General features: G+C 52.8%; 1 pseudogene; it reads right to left on the minus strand.

Moving 5' to 3' along the window:
• Positions 1 to 16788, minus strand: part of LOC135564864 (SH3 and multiple ankyrin repeat domains protein 1-like) — a 58574-nt pseudogene that overhangs the window by 3709 nt on the left and 38077 nt on the right.

A 16788-nucleotide genomic window follows, 5' to 3' on the forward strand; every position in this document is an offset into this window, starting at 1 on the left:
TTCATGAATTTTGAGCCTGATTTCAATTCAAGAGACGAGAGAGACAAGAGAGAGACAAGAGAGAGACAGGAGAGAGACGAGAGAGAGAGGACAGAGACAAGAGTGACAGAGGAGATAGAGGACAGAGATAGGAGAGGGGGATAGGCAGAGGTTTACAACCTGGCATAGGATTTGTTTTATCTTTGTTTATTTTACAAGACAGGCCTATCTCTGTACTCTTATCCTCTCACCCATCCATCGCTCTTCCCCTTACCTGTCAGTCACTCTCTTCAGAGCACGGTCGATGTTCATGCGGTGTCCGACACGTGTCACCCCCAGGTCCAGATAGTCCTCCTTGGTGAGGGAGGGCAGGTGAGTGCCGTCGATCTCGTTGTCCAGGAAATGCTCCCTGTGCTCGCCCAGGTTCAGGTATCCCAGCCAATCAGCCACGTCGTATTTGGTCCAATAAGGCAGTGGCTTGGAGGCAAAGGGCTTGGAGGGGGATGGGGGAGGGAGGTGGGGGTAGCTCAGGCAGGGGGAGCGGGGAGAGGGTGCAGGGGAGGGATGAGCTACCAGATAAAAAGTGTGTGGGGGAGAGGGAGCGAGACACCAACAGGGAGGCGTTTGGGGGAGGAGGGGCACCAGAGGGGGCGAAAGAGGAGGGGAGGGGGAGAAGTAGGGGTCCCCCATGTGGTTAGCGGGTGAGGGCGGGGTCATAGAGCCGCGAAGCTCATAGAGGCTGCTGTAGAGGGGTGTGGTGGGGAGGAGGGGAGGGAGGAGGGGCGGGGGGACCCAGTTTGGGCCTCTCTGAGGGGGAGATGAGGGGACTGGGGGCTCTCCTACGCTGCAGGTGGTGGGACTCTGCCTTCCTGGACTCTCTACTTGGAATGAACTGGAACTCCAGGGCTTTGGTGCGATACACAGGCCGGTGCTTAGGGGAGGTGGGATAAGGGGAGTAGGTGGGGAGGACAGGGGGAGTGGGAGCGTGGAGGGGCTGTACGGCAGCCACAGGGGGCTGGGGGACGGGGACGGTTCCAGTTGGGGTACTGGGAGGAAGGGGTGGGGGACAGGGACAGGGCGGGCTGGGAGTGGTGGATAGGGGAGGGGGACAGGGAACGAACTGAGGGGGGGCTCAGGGCCGAGGCAGAGTCTTCTGAAAACCTAGGGACAGAAAAGAAGGAATGACAATGACACATACGGTACCTACGGTACATAGAGGGGCACTTCATAACACATTACCCAACCTCACCACCACTATTCATAACACATTACCCAACCTCACCACCACTATTCATAACACATTACCCAACCTCACCACCACTATTCATAACACATTACCCAACCTCACCACCACTATTCATAACACATTACCCAACCTCACCACCACTATTCATAACACATTACCCAACCTCACCACCACTATTCATAACACATTACCCAACCTCACCACCACTATTCCTTACACATTACCCAACCTCACCACCACTATTCATAACACATTACCCAACCTCACCACCACTATTCATAACACATTACCCAACCTCACCATGGCTCTGAACAAACTTTATTTGACTCTTTGCAAACTGGAATCCATTTATCCGGAGGCTGCAATCATTCCCTCTCCTGTACTCCCTGTTCACCCACGACTGCGTGGCCACGCACGCCTCCAACTCAATCATCAAGTTTGCGGACGACACAACAGTGGTAGGCTTGATTACCAACAACGACGAGACGACCTACAGGGAGGAGGCGAGGGCCCTCGGAGTGTGGTGTCAGGAAAATAACCTCACACTCAAGGTCAACAAAACTAAGGAGATGATTGTGGACTTCAGGAAACAGCAGAGGGAACACCCCCCTATCCACATAGATGGAACAGTAGTGGAGAGGGTAGCAATTTTTAAGTTCCTCGGCATACACATCACAGACAAACTGAATTGGTCCACTCACACAGACAGCATCGTGAAGAAGGCGCAGCAGCGCCTCTTCAACCTCAGGAGGCTGAAGGAATTCGGCTTGTCACCAAAAGCACTCACAAACTTCTACAGATGCACAATCGAGAGCATCCTGGCGGGCTGTATCACCGCCTGGTACGGCAACTGCTCCGCCCACAACCGTAAGGCTCTCCAGAGGGTAGTGAGGTCTGCACAACGCATCACCGGGGGCAAACTACCTGCCCTCCAGGACACCTACACCACCCGATGTTACAGGAAGGCCATAAAGATCATCAAGGACATCAACCACCCGAGCCACTGCCTGTTCACCCCGCTATCATTATCATCCAGAAGGCGAGGTCAGTGCAGGTGCATCAAAGCTGGGACCGAGAGACTGAAAAACAGCTTCTATCTCAAGGCCATCAGACTGTTAAACAGCCACCACTAACATTGAGTGGCTGCTGCCAACACACTGACACTGACACTGACTCAACTCCAGCCACTTTAATAATGGGAATTGATGGGAAATGATGTAAATATATCACTAGCCACTTTAAACAATGCTACCTTATATAATGTTACATACCCTACATTATTCATCTCATATGCATACGTATATACTGTACTCTATATCATCGACTGCATCCTTATGTAATACATGTATCACTAGCCACTTTAACTATGCCACTTTGTTTACATACTCATCTCATATGTATATACTGTACTTGATACCATCTACTGTATCTTGCCTATGCTGCTCTGTACCATCACTCATTCATATATCTTTATGTACATATTCTTTATCCCCTTACACTGTGTATAAGACAGTAGTTTTGGAATTGTTAGTTAGATTACTTGTTGGTTATTACTGCATTGTCGGAACTAGAAGCACAAGCATTTCGCAACACTCGCATTAACATCTGCTAACCATGTGTATGTGACAAATAAAATTGGATTTGATTTGATTTGACTATTCATAACCCGTTACCCAACCTCACCACCACTATTCATAACACATTACCCAACCTCACCACCCCTATTCATAATACATTACCCAACCTCACCACCATTATTCATAACATATTACCCAACCTCACCACCACTATTCATAACACATTACCCAACCTCACCACCCCTATTCATAACACATTACCCAACCTCACCACCACTATTCATAACACATTACCCAACCTCACCACCACTATTCATAACACATTACCCAACCTCACCACCACTATTCATAACACATTACCCAACCTCACCACCACTATTCATAACACATTACCCAACCTCACCACCATTATTCATTACACATTACCCAACCTCACCACCACTATTCATAACACATTACCCAACCTCACCACCACTATTCATAACACATTACCCAACCTCACCACCACTATTCATAACACATTACCCAACCTCACCACCCCTATTCATAATACATTACCCAACCTCACCACCATTATTCATAACATATTACCCAACCTCACCACCACTATTCATAACACATTACCCAACCTCACCACCCCTATTCATAACACATTACCCAACCTCACCACCACTATTCATAACACATTACCCAACCTCACCACCACTATTCATAACACATTACCCAACCTCACCACCACTATTCATAACACATTACCCAACCTCACCACCACTATTCATAACACATTACCCAACCTCACCACCATTATTCATTACACATTACCCAACCTCACCACCACTATTCATAACACATTACCCAACCTCACCACCACTATTCATAACACATTACCCAACCTCACCACCACTATTCATAACACATTACCCAACCTCACCACCACTATTCATAACACATTACCCAACCTCACCACCCCTATTCATAACACATTACCCAACCTCACCACCACTATTCATAACACATTACCCAACCTCACCACCCCTATTCATAACACATTACCCAACCTCACCACCACTATTCATAACACATTACCCAACCTCACCACCACTATTCATAACACATTACCCAACCTCACCACCACTATTCATAACACATTACCCAACCTCACCACCACTATTCATAACACATTACCCAACCTCACCACCCCTATTCATAACACATTACCCAACCTCACCACCACTATTCATAACACATTACCCAACCTCACCACCACTATTCATAACACATTACCCAACCTCACCACCCCTATTCATAACACATTACCCAACCTCACCACCACTATTCATAACACATTACCCAACCTCACCACCCCTATTCATAACACATTACCCAACCTCACCACCACTATTCATAACACAGTACCCAACCTCACCACCACTATTCATAACACATTACCCAACCTCACCACCACTATTCATAACACAGTACCCAACCTCACCACCACTATTCATAACACAGTACCCAACCTCACCACCACTATTCATAACACATTACCCAACCTCACCACCACTATTCATAACACAGTACCCAACCTCACCACCACTATTCATAACACATTACCCAACCTCACCACCACTATTCATTACACATTACCCAACCTCACCACCACTATTCATAACACATTACCCAACCTCACCACCACTATTCATAACACATTACCCAACCTCACCACCACTATTCATAACACATTACCCAACCTCACCACCACTATTCATTACACATTACCCAACCTCACCACCACTATTCATAACCCGTTACCCAACCCTCACCACCACTATTCATAACACATTACCCAACCTCACCACCACTATTCATAACACATTACCCAACCTCACCACCACTATTCATAACACAGTACCCAACCTCACCACCACTATTCATAACACATTACCCAACCTCACCACCACTATTCATAACACATTACCCAACCTCACCACCACTATTCATAACACATTACCCAACCTCACCACCACTATTCATAACACATTACCCAAACTCACCACCACTATTCATAACACATTACCCAACCTCACCACCACTATTCATAACACATTACCCAACCTCACCACCACTATTCATAACACATTACCCAACCTCACCACCACTATTCATAATACCTTACCCAACCTCACCACCACTATTCATAACACAGTACCCAACCTCACCACCACTATTCATAACACATTACCCAACCTCACCACCACTATTCATAACACAGTACCCAACCTCACCACCACTATTCACTAGTAGCCTACACCTGAAGACGGACATTGTTAGATTGAGGCTATCAATATGAGGCTCAGGATGTTAACAGCAGCTAATTGCTATTAAAGTTGTGCTGAGTAGACAGGAACTTGCTTTTCTTTTCTCTGGCTGTTGAAACACAGGCAGTAAATTGAAGAAAGGGGACATGTTTTATGTCCAGTCAAACAGACAGTGTGTGAGAAAGGAGGAGTGTAATTACCTGTTTCTGGTGGAGGAGAGACATAAAGCAGACGGAGACAAAAGCATGGGACATAATGGGAAAGAATTTACATAGTAAAACACTCACTCACCCACCCACTCACCCATTCCCACAAAATACACAAGTAGCGCCAAGACAAGAGATCGCTGTGTGATTGATGTTTACAACACAGGAGGTTGGTGGGACCTTAATTGGGGAGGAAGGGCTCGTGGTAACGGCTGGAGTGGAATCAGTGAGATGGTATCAAACACATCAAACACATGGTTTGACTCCATTTCAGACATTATTATGAGCCATCCTCTCCTCAGCAGCCTCCACTGATGTACAAGTAAAACATGTAGGCCTTTGTACTGAAATCTATGGTCTACTGAAGATAATATAACTGTAGTCATTTTACCTGTATCAACACACACAACCTCACCAAATATCCTCTAACATATCATAGCGAGTACCTGTGTCTACTTAGTGATCTCTGGCTCCCTCTCTGCTGCAGTTTGTTGCTGAGCTCATTGATGATGCTGGCCTTCATGCTGGATATGGGGGGGTACAGCCTCCGGCCCTCCAGGTAGGTCCCCTGGTCCCCTACTAACTGACCCTCTGACCCCCACAGAGGCTTCATCTCAGGGGTCCGGGGCCGGTCAAAGTAGGGTGACGTGGGACGCCCCAAATTCTGTGTCATCCCATAACCCTCCCGTCCTCCATCGTCCTCCTCCTCTTCTTCCTCGCCCTCCTCCTCCTCTTCCTCATCCTCCCTCCGTCTGTGTGACTGGAAGGAGGGCGGGGCGGTACCGGTCTCTCTGCGTAGTTCGGCCGCACGCCCCCCCTCCCTGAACCTGCCTGATTTGGGGTAGGTGGAGCCGGCGGCTGTGGCGTTGTGCATGTCAAACGTCTGTCCATCCAGGTAGCTCATGTACGACTCCAGGAGGTCTGCTCCTCCCACTCTGTCTCCCTCCCCTCCTCCTCCTCCCTCCCTCCCTCTCTCCAGCCTCTCTTCCAGCCTCTCTCTGGCTCCTCCGCTCATGGCCAGGATGTTGTCCAGGTGGTGGTCACTGCTGCTGCGGCTGTCCAGCTCCTCTATCCCAGAGTCCACCACTGTCTCCTGGGACTCCCCTGCCTTGGCTGTGGGGTGAGGGTGGTGCTCCCCTATCCTGCGGCCGGCCGCTGTAGAACCAGAGGGGGCTGGATGTGTCCTGTCCTGGTGGGGCTGGACTGAGGTCCTCGTGGTGGTGGCAGCGGTGGTGGTGGTGGTGGTGGTGGTACAGGGAGCGGTGGAGGTCAGGGCTGCAGAGCCCCGGAAGGTGCCAGAGGAGGCTGCGGTGGAGGAGATGGGAGGGGGACCACGGTAGGATGGGGAACCTGCAATGGAGTGGGGAGGAGGGGTGGGGATGAGCTCCTATGGATGTTGGAGGGGCGACCCTGGGTGGGGGAGGAGCGACCCTGGGTGGGGGAGAAGCGACCCTGGGTGGGGAGGAGCGACCCTGGGTGGGGAGAAGCGACCTTTGGGAGGAGGAGTGGGGAGGAACGCCCATGGGAAGGAGAGGGAGCGCCCGGTGTGCGTGCTGTTGTAGAGGTGGTGAGAGTGGGTCATGGCAAGGGAGGGTCTGTGAAAGGAGCTGGGTGGGGGGTGGGGGGAGACAGAGGGGGAGGCGGGGGTCCTGTGGGCTGGAGGCCGGAGGGTGAGGGTGGAGGAAGGGGGTTGGGTGATGTCTGAGTGGGGGAGTTTCCTGACTGGGTCAGGTTGGCCACCTCACTGTCATAGGAGGTAAGGCTGGAGGTGGTAGAGTCCCCGCCTGTGGGGAGGGTAGGGGGGTGTGGGCCGGGAACCCACTGATAAACATGTCTTTTGGAGGGGGTGGTGGGGGAGGAGGGGAGGTGGTGGGGGCTGCTGCTGGCGGGAGGCCAGGTTGTTGATAATGGCACGGTGTGTGTAACCTGACATTCCACCCCGGTCAAAGCTGTTGGCAAACTCCAGCGGAGGGGGCAGTGGGTCCGCAAACACAAACTCATCATCCACATCCACAGAGGGGGCAGGGGGCGGCAGAACCATGAGGCCACTGCCCCCGGAACCCCCTCCCCCCTGTGGGTGAGACGGGGCGGCTGTAGCGGGGGGAGATGGAGGGGTGAGAGACAGGATGTAGCCTGCCTCACTCTCCATCCTCAGAAACGAGGCCTGGCGAGGCTGCTGGGACGACAGCTGATGGGGCTGCTGGGTAGCTGCTGTCTGCTGCCTCATGTACCCCTCTCTGTCCCGCTCTCTTTCTCTCGACCTCTCCCTCTCTCTCGACCTCTCCCTCTGTCTTTCCTCCCTGTAGGAGGGTTGGTAGTGCTGGGACTGGTAGTGATGCGTGTGGACTGTTTTTTCCTCAGAGAAGCGCACCCTCAGCCCCTCTCTGGCCCCGCCACCCTCCCGCTCCCCTCCTCCCCCCTCCTCGCCCCAGCCTGCACCCCTGAGGATCCTGGGGGAGGGGGGTTGGCTGGTGGAGGTGGTGGCGGCTAGGGAGGAGGAGGTGACCAGATAGGAGGAGCTGGAGGAATGGGTGGCTGAGGAAGCCGGTGTGGGGGAGGTGGCCTGGGAGGGGAATGTCACCACACTGGACATCTGTCGTACAAACTGGTGCTCTGTCCCTCTCTCCCTCCTCATCCTGCCGTCGTCCTTCAGGGCCCGCTCCCTGGCAGCCAGGGCCAGACCCAGGGGGGACGAGGGGTCCAGGACCTTTCCTGTCAGGGGGTGGATGAAGGTGGTGCCAGAGGGGACCTGCTGCCGGCTTGACGCCCCGTAGAAGTCAGCCGGAACAGACTTGGGCTGGTAGTCTGGAGCCGGGGAGGAGTACTCTGGCAGGCCGAAGGCAGGGGGCATGCTGCGGGTGTGGTGGATGAAGGTGTCCCCAGAGAACATGCCCTCGTCGATGGACTTGGAGGGCCGGAGGCGTGGGGAGGGGCCACCGGACTGGGGGCTGAACTGCTGCTGCTGAGAGGTCTGTGTCCTGCCTGCCCCTCCTCCTCCTCCTCCCCCTGGCCCCACCTCCTCCTCGGCAGACATGAAGATGGAGGCGCTCTTCCTGCGGGCCTCATGGAAGCGCTCCCTGTCCCGGCGGGCTGCGCCCACGATGGCCGCCCCAAACTGGCTGGTGAAATCACTATCCTGGCTACGGAAGGAAGGTGGTGGAGGAGCCGGGATGGAGGGGGGAGCAGGGGGTTGCGGGGCTGGGGTGGAAGGGGGTCCGTGGGGGGGTTGGGTTCTGTCGGTCTCCCCTGGGGGGGTGGGGTCAGCCTCCACACTGCTGCCCTGGCTGCTGCGGCCACTGCCACTGCTGATGGAGGGGGCCTTGACTATGATGGTGGGGATGGGGATGGAGCTCTTCTCCACTGGGGCCTTGCCCCCCAGCGTGCCCTGGCCAGCCCGCAGGTCCTCCACCTTGGACTGCTTCACCAGAGGGCCCTTCCCTCTCCGCGCCCCCCCTCCTTTAGGTACTCCCTCTCCAGCCCCCACAGCCGCACTGCGGTCTGCCCTCTGCGGCTGGCTCTGGGTGGTCTGCTGCTGCTGGGGCATCACTGTGGCACTGCCTGAAGGTGGGGCGGCGTTACTGTAGCCCCTCCTTAGACCTGCAGCCTTGCCCCCCCCCACTCCTCCTCCCCCTCCGGATCCAACAGGCTCCCCTGGGTAGCCCCCTTTCCTAGAGGCAGTCCTGCTCTGAGCGGCGTGGGCGGGGGCATTAGAGTACTGGTGCGTGTGGTCGACCCCTCCTCCTCCAGCGCCGGTACTGGGCCCCCCTGCCCTTTCGCGGCCCCCTTGGGTGAAGTGCACAGACTGAGAGTAGAGCTGGTAGTGGGCTGCTGTTGAGGTGGACTGGGACACGGCCACAGAGGGCTGCTGGGAAGACTTGCCCCCTCTCCAGCCCAACGGTGGGGCGGAGGAGAAGGGGGGGTCTGGTGGGGCGGTGGTGGGGGGCGGGGGAATGTCATCTGGGCCGGGAACCGAGAGACTTCGGGCAAACTTCATGGCCGGAGGATTGAGATGGGACTTCTCCTCTTCAGTCACCCCTGCAGTTCACCACAGACAGAGATACAAGAGAGGGATGAAAAGGACTGATGAGAGAGACTGGGGTATAGGGATGGAGGATAGACACAGAGCAGAGTGATCAGATGGGTGAGGGACTGAGGTATAGGGATGGAGGATAGACACAGAGCAGAGTGATCAGATGGGTGAGAGACTGAGGTATAGGGATGGAGGATAGACACAGAGCAGAGTGATCAGATGGGTGAGGGACTGAGGTATAGGGGTGGAGGATAGACACAGAGCAGAGTGATCAGATGGGAGAGAGACTGAGGTATAGGGATGGAGGATAGACACAGAGCAGAGTGATCAGATGGGTGAGAGACTGAGGTATAGGGATGGAGGATAGACACAGAGCAGAGTGATCAGATGGGTGAGAGACTGAGGTATAGGGATGGAGGATAGACACAGAGCAGAGTGAACAGATGGGTGAGAGACTGAGGTATAGGGATGGAGGATAGACACAGAGCAGAGTGATCAGATGGGTGAGAGACTGAGGTATAGGGATGGAGGATAGACACAGAGCAGAGTGATCAGATGGGTGAAAGACTGAGGTATAGGGATGGAGGATAGACACAGAGCAGAGTGATCAGATGGGTGAGAGACTGAGGTATAGGGATGGAGGATAGACACAGAGCAGAGTGATCAGATGGGTGAGGGACTGAGGTATAGGGGTGGAGGATAGACACAGAGCAGAGTGATCAGATGGGTGAGGGACTGAGGTATAGGGATGGAGGATAGACACAGAGCAGAGTGATCAGATGGGTGAGAGACTGAGGTATAGGGATGGAGGATAGACACAGAGCAGAGTGATCAGATGGGTGAGAGACTGAGGTATAGGGATGGAGGATAGACACAGAGCAGAGTGAACAGATGGGTGAGAGACTGAGGTATAGGGATGGAGGATAGACACAGAGCAGAGTGATCAGATGGGAGAGAGACTGAGGTATAGGGATGGAGGATAGACACAGAGCAGAGTGATCAGATGGGTGAGAGACTGAGGTATAGGGATGGAGGATAGACACAGAGCAGAGTGATCAGATGGGTGAGAGACTGAGGTATAGGGATGGAGGATAGACACAGAGCAGAGTGATCAGATGGGTGAGAGACTGAGGTATAGGGATGGAGGATAGACACAGAGCAGAGTGATCAGATGGGTGAGAGACTGGGGTATAGGGATGGAGGATAGACACAGAGCAGAGTGATCAGATGGGTGAGAGACTGAGGTATAGGGATGGAGGATAGACACAGAGCAGAGTGATCAGATGGGAGAGAGACTGAGGTATAGGGATGGAGGATAGACACAGAGCAGAGTGATCAGATGGGTGAGGGACTGAGGTATAGGGATGGAGGATAGACACAGAGCAGAGTGATCAGATGGGTGAGAGACTGAGGTATAGGGATGGAGGATAGACACAGAGCAGAGTGATCAGATGGGTGAGAGACTGAGGTATAGGGATGGAGGATAGACACAGAGCAGAGTGAACAGATGGGTGAGAGACTGAGGTATAGGGATGGAGGATAGACACAGAGCAGAGTGATCAGATGGGAGAGAGACTGAGGTATAGGGATGGAGGATAGACACAGAGCAGAGTGATCAGATGGGTGAGGGACTGAGGTATAGGGATGGAGGATAGACACAGAGCAGAGTGATCAGATGGGTGAGAGACTGAGGTATAGGGATGGAGGATAGACACAGAGCAGAGTGATCAGATGGGAGAGAGACTGAGGTATAGGGATGGAGGATAGACACAGAGCAGAGTGATCAGATGGGTGAGGGACTGAGGTATAGGGATGGAGGATAGACACAGAGCAGAGTGATCAGATGGGTGAGAGACTGAGGTATAGGGATGGAGGATAGACACAGAGCAGAGTGATCAGATGGGTGAGAGACTGAGGTATAGGGATGGAGGATAGACACAGAGCAGAGTGATCAGATGGGTGAGAGACTGGGGTATAGGGATGGAGGATAGACACAGAGCAGAGTGATCAGATGGGTGAGAGACTGAGGTATAGGGATGGAGGATAGACACAGAGCAGAGTGATCAGATGGGAGAGAGACTGAGGTATAGGGATGGAGGATAGACACAGAGCAGAGTGATCAGATGGGTGAGAGACTGAGGTATAGGGATGGAGGATAGACACAGAGCAGAGTGATCAGATGGGTGAGGGACTGATGTATAGGGATGGAGGATAGACACAGAGCAGAGTGATCAGATGGGTGAGGGACTGAGGTATAGGGGTGGAGGATAGACACAGAGCAGAGTGATCAGATGGGTGAGAGACTGAGGTATAGGGATGGAGGATAGACACAGAGCAGAGTGATCAGATGGGAGAGAGACTGAGGTATAGGGATGGAGGATAGACACAGAGCAGAGTGATCAGATGGGAGAGAGACTGAGGTATAGGGATGGAGGATAGACACAGAGCAGAGTGATCAGATGGGAGAGAGACTGAGGTATAGGGATGGAGGATAGACACAGAGCAGAGTGATCAGATGGGAGAGAGACTGAGGTATAGGGATGGAGGATATACACAGAGCAGAGTGATCAGATGGGAGAGAGACTGAGGTATAGGGATGGAGGATAGACACAGAGCAGAGTGATCAGATGGGAGAGAGACGGGGTAGAGGGATGGAGGATAGACACAGAGCAGAGTGATCAGATGGGAGAGAGACTGAGGTATAGGGATGGAGGATAGACACAGAGCAGAGTGAACAGATGGGAGAGAGACGGGGTAGAGGGATGGAGGATAGACACAGAGCAGAGTGATCAGATGGGAGAGAGACGGGGTAGAGGGATGGAGGATAGACACAGAGCAGAGTGATCAGATGGGAGAGAGACGGGGTAGAGGGATGGAGGATAGACACAGAGCAGAGTGATCAGATGGGGAGAGAGACGGGGTAGAGGGATGGAGGATAGACACAGAGCAGAGTGAACAGATGGGAGAGAGACGGGGTAGAGGGATGGAGGATAGACACAGAGCAGAGTGATCAGATGGGAGAGAGACGGGGTAGAGGGATGGAGGATAGACACAGAGCAGAGTGATCAGATGGGAGAGAGACGGGGTAGAGGGATGGAGGATAGACACAGAGCAGAGTGATCAGATGGGAGAGAGACGGGGTAGAGGGATGGAGGATAGACACAGAGCAGAGTGATCAGATGGGAGAGAGACGGGGTAGAGGGATGGAGGATAGACACAGAGCAGAGTGATCAGATGGGAGAGAGACGGGGTAGAGGGATGGAGGATAGACACAGAGCAGAGTGATCAGATGGGAGAGAGACGGGGTAGAGGGATGGAGGATAGACACAGAGCAGAGTGATCAGATGGGAGAGAGACGGGGTAGAGGGATGGAGGATAGACACAGAGCAGAGTGATCAGATGGGAGAGAGACGGGGTAGAGGGATGGAGGATAGACACAGAGCAGAGTGATCAGATGGGAGAGAGACGGGGTAGAGGGATGGAGGATAGACACAGAGCAGAGTGATCAGATGGGAGAGAGACGGGGTAGAGGGATGGAGGATAGACACAGAGCAGAGTGATCAGATGGGTGAGAGACGGGGTAGAGGGATGGAGGATAGACACAGAGCAGAGTGATCAGATGGGAGAGAGACGGGGTAGAGGGATGGAGGATAGACACAGAGCAGAGTGATCAGATGGGTGAGAGACGGGGTAGAGGGATGGAGGATAGACACAGAGCAGAGTGATCAGATGGGAGAGAGACGGGGTAGAGGGATGGAGGATAGACACAGAGCAGAGTGATCAGATGGGAGAGAGACGGGGTAGAGGGATGGAGGATAGACACAGAGCAGAGTGATCAGATGGGTGAGAGACGGGGTAGAGGGATGGAGGATAGACACAGAGCAGAGTGATCAGATGGGAGAGAGACGGGGTAGAGGGATGGAGGATAGACACAGAGCAGAGTGATCAGATGGGTGAGAGACGGGGTAGAGGGATGGAGGATAGACACAGAGCAGAGTGATCAGATGGGTGAGAGACTGAGGTATAGGGATGGAGGATAGACACAGAGCAGAGTGATCAGATGGGAGAGAGACTGAGGTATAGGGATGGAGGATAGACACAGAGCAGAGTGATCAGATGGGTGAGGGACTGAGGTATAGGGATGGAGGATAGACACAGAGCAGAGTGATCAGATGGGTGAGAGACTGAGGTATAGGGATGGAGGATAGACACAGAGCAGAGTGATCAGATGGGTGAGAGACTGAGGTATAGGGATGGAGGATAGACACAGAGCAGAGTGATCAGATGGGTGAGAGACTGGGGTATAGGGATGGAGGATAGACACAGAGCAGAGTGATCAGATGGGTGAGAGACTGAGGTATAGGGATGGAGGATAGACACAGAGCAGAGTGATCAGATGGGAGAGAGACTGAGGTATAGGGATGGAGGATAGACACAGAGCAGAGTGATCAGATGGGTGAGAGACTGAGGTATAGGGATGGAGGATAGACACAGAGCAGAGTGATCAGATGGGTGAGGGACTGATGTATAGGGATGGAGGATAGACACAGAGCAGAGTGATCAGATGGGTGAGGGACTGAGGTATAGGGGTGGAGGATAGACACAGAGCAGAGTGATCAGATGGGTGAGAGACTGAGGTATAGGGATGGAGGATAGACACAGAGCAGAGTGATCAGATGGGAGAGAGACTGAGGTATAGGGATGGAGGATAGACACAGAGCAGAGTGATCAGATGGGAGAGAGACTGAGGTATAGGGATGGAGGATAGACACAGAGCAGAGTGATCAGATGGGAGAGAGACTGAGGTATAGGGATGGAGGATAGACACAGAGCAGAGTGATCAGATGGGAGAGAGACTGAGGTATAGGGATGGAGGATATACACAGAGCAGAGTGATCAGATGGGAGAGAGACTGAGGTATAGGGATGGAGGATAGACACAGAGCAGAGTGATCAGATGGGAGAGAGACGGGGTAGAGGGATGGAGGATAGACACAGAGCAGAGTGATCAGATGGGAGAGAGACTGAGGTATAGGGATGGAGGATAGACACAGAGCAGAGTGAACAGATGGGAGAGAGACGGGGTAGAGGGATGGAGGATAGACACAGAGCAGAGTGATCAGATGGGAGAGAGACGGGGTAGAGGGATGGAGGATAGACACAGAGCAGAGTGATCAGATGGGAGAGAGACGGGGTAGAGGGATGGAGGATAGACACAGAGCAGAGTGATCAGATGGGAGAGAGACGGGGTAGAGGGATGGAGGATAGACACAGAGCAGAGTGAACAGATGGGAGAGAGACGGGGTAGAGGGATGGAGGATAGACACAGAGCAGAGTGATCAGATGGGAGAGAGACGGGGTAGAGGGATGGAGGATAGACACAGAGCAGAGTGATCAGATGGGAGAGAGACGGGGTAGAGGGATGGAGGATAGACACAGAGCAGAGTGATCAGATGGGAGAGAGACGGGGTAGAGGGATGGAGGATAGACACAGAGCAGAGTGATCAGATGGGAGAGAGACGGGGTAGAGGGATGGAGGATAGACACAGAGCAGAGTGATCAGATGGGAGAGAGACGGGGTAGAGGGATGGAGGATAGACACAGAGCAGAGTGATCAGATGGGAGAGAGACGGGGTAGAGGGATGGAGGATAGACACAGAGCAGAGTGATCAGATGGGAGAGAGACGGGGTAGAGGGATGGAGGATAGACACAGAGCAGAGTGATCAGATGGGAGAGAGACGGGGTAGAGGGATGGAGGATAGACACAGAGCAGAGTGATCAGATGGGAGAGAGACGGGGTAGAGGGATGGAGGATAGACACAGAGCAGAGTGATCAGATGGGAGAGAGACGGGGTAGAGGGATGGAGGATAGACACAGAGCAGAGTGATCAGATGGGTGAGAGACGGGGTAGAGGGATGGAGGATAGACACAGAGCAGAGTGATCAGATGGGAGAGAGACGGGGTAGAGGGATGGAGGATAGACACAGAGCAGAGTGATCAGATGGGTGAGAGACGGGGTAGAGGGATGGAGGATAGACACAGAGCAGAGTGATCAGATGGGAGAGAGACGGGGTAGAGGGATGGAGGATAGACACAGAGCAGAGTGATCAGATGGGAGAGAGACGGGGTAGAGGGATGGAGGATAGACACAGAGCAGAGTGATCAGATGGGTGAGAGACGGGGTAGAGGGATGGAGGATAGACACAGAGCAGAGTGATCAGATGGGAGAGAGACGGGGTAGAGGGATGGAGGATAGACACAGAGCAGAGTGATCAGATGGGTGAGAGACGGGGTAGAGGGATGGAGGATAGACACAGAGCAGAGTGATCAGATGGGAGAGAGACGGGGTAGAGGGATGGAGGATAGACACAGAGCAGAGTGATCAGATGGGAGAGAGACGGGGTAGAGGGATGGAGGATAGACACAGAGCAGAGTGATCAGATGGGAGAGAGACGGGGTAGAGGGATGGTACAGAGAAAATACTGCTGAACAAAAGAACAGATTATTAATGTGGGAGGCTGTCTGTCTGTCTGTCTCTGTAACTGCCTGTCTGTCTAATTGTCAGGCGGTCCTCTCATTCATCTGTAAGTCTGTCTGTCTAATTGTCAGGCGGTCCTCTCATTCATCTGTAAGTCTGTCTGTCTAATTGTCAGGCGGTCCTCTCATTCATCTGTAAGTCTGTCTGTCTAATTGTCAGGCGGTCCTCTCATTCATCTGTAAGTCTGTCTGTCTAATTGTCAGGCGGTCCTCTCATTCATCTGTAAGTCTGTCTGTCTAATTGTCAGGCGGTCCTCTCATTCATCTGTAAGTCTGTCTGTCTAATTGTCAGGCGGTCCTCTCATTCATCTGTAAGTCTGTCTGTCTAATTGTCAGGCGGTCCTCTCATTCATCTGTAAGTCTGTCTGTCTAATTGTCAGGCGGTCCTCTCATTCATCTGTAAGTCTGTCTGTCTAATTGTCAGGCGGTCCTCTCATTCATCTGTAAGTCTGTCTGTCTAATTGTCAGGCGGTCCTCTCATTCATCTGTAAGTCTGTCTGTCTAATTGTCAGGCGGTCCTCTCATTCATCTGTAAGTCTGTCTGTCTAATTGTCAGGCGGTCCTCTCATTCATCTGTAAGTCTGTCTGTCTAATTGTCAGGCGGTCCTCTCATTCATCTGTAAGTCTGTCTGTCTAATTGTCAGGCGGTCCTCTCATTCATCTGTAAGTCTGTCTGTCTAATTGTCAGGCGGTCCTCTCATTCATCTGTAAGGCTGTCTGTCTAATTGTCAGGCGGTCCTCTCATTCATCTGTAAGCCTGTCTGTCTAATTGTCAGGCGGTCCTCTCATTCATCTGTAAGCCTGTCTGTCTAATTGTCAGGCGGTCCTCTCATTCATCTGTAAGCCTGTCTGTCTAATTGTCAGGCGGTCCTCTCATTCATCTGTAAGCCTGTC

Source organism: Oncorhynchus nerka, linkage group LG26, assembly GCF_034236695.1.
Source record: "Oncorhynchus nerka isolate Pitt River linkage group LG26, Oner_Uvic_2.0, whole genome shotgun sequence".
Lineage (NCBI taxonomy): Eukaryota > Metazoa > Chordata > Actinopteri > Salmoniformes > Salmonidae > Oncorhynchus > Oncorhynchus nerka.